Source organism: Chrysochloris asiatica, unplaced genomic scaffold (assembly GCF_000296735.1).
Source record: "Chrysochloris asiatica unplaced genomic scaffold, ChrAsi1.0 scaffold00010, whole genome shotgun sequence".
Taxonomy (NCBI): Eukaryota; Metazoa; Chordata; class Mammalia; order Afrosoricida; family Chrysochloridae; genus Chrysochloris; species Chrysochloris asiatica.
This window is the reverse complement of record NW_006408528.1, coordinates 13,199,162-13,199,687: the sequence shown is the minus strand read 5'-3', so window position 1 is coordinate 13,199,687 and position 526 is coordinate 13,199,162. Positions and strand designations below refer to the sequence as shown.

The 526-nt window shown below is 38.6% G+C and overlaps 1 pseudogene; it reads left to right on the top strand.

Moving 5' to 3' along the window:
* Positions 1 to 526, top strand: part of LOC102842545 — a 24,403-nt pseudogene that overhangs the window by 18,666 nt on the left and 5,211 nt on the right.

Sequence of the window (526 nt, the reverse complement as noted above, 5' to 3'; positions counted from 1 at the left end):
ATTGATCTCTTCCAATCAGTCGGCCAGACAGTTGTCTTCCAAATTTCCTGGCAGAGATGAGTGAGTGTCTCCTGTGCTGCCTCACTTTCCTGAAAAACCTCAATTCTTATTCCATCAATTCCTGGTGCCTTGTTCTTTGCCACCAGGGTAGATATGCTAAAGCAAATGGAAGAAATGATGAGGTCCAAGAGCTGAACAGAAAACTTCAAATCAGTTTGAGAAGATAAAACCAAATATTATAACAAAATGTGCAAATATCTGGAGTCAGAAAACCAAAAAAGGAAGAACTCGTTCAGCATTTCTCAAGCTGGGGGAACTGAAGAAAAAATTGAAGCCTCGGCTTTCATTATTAAAGGATTCTCTGGGAAAATTATTGAATGATATAGAAAGCATCAAAAGAAGATGGAAGGAATACAGGAGTCACTGTACCAAAAGCAAGTGGTTGATGTTTAACTGTTTCAAGAGGTAGCATATGATCAAGAGCTAATGATACTGAAGGAAGAAGTTCAAGGTGCATTGAAGGAAT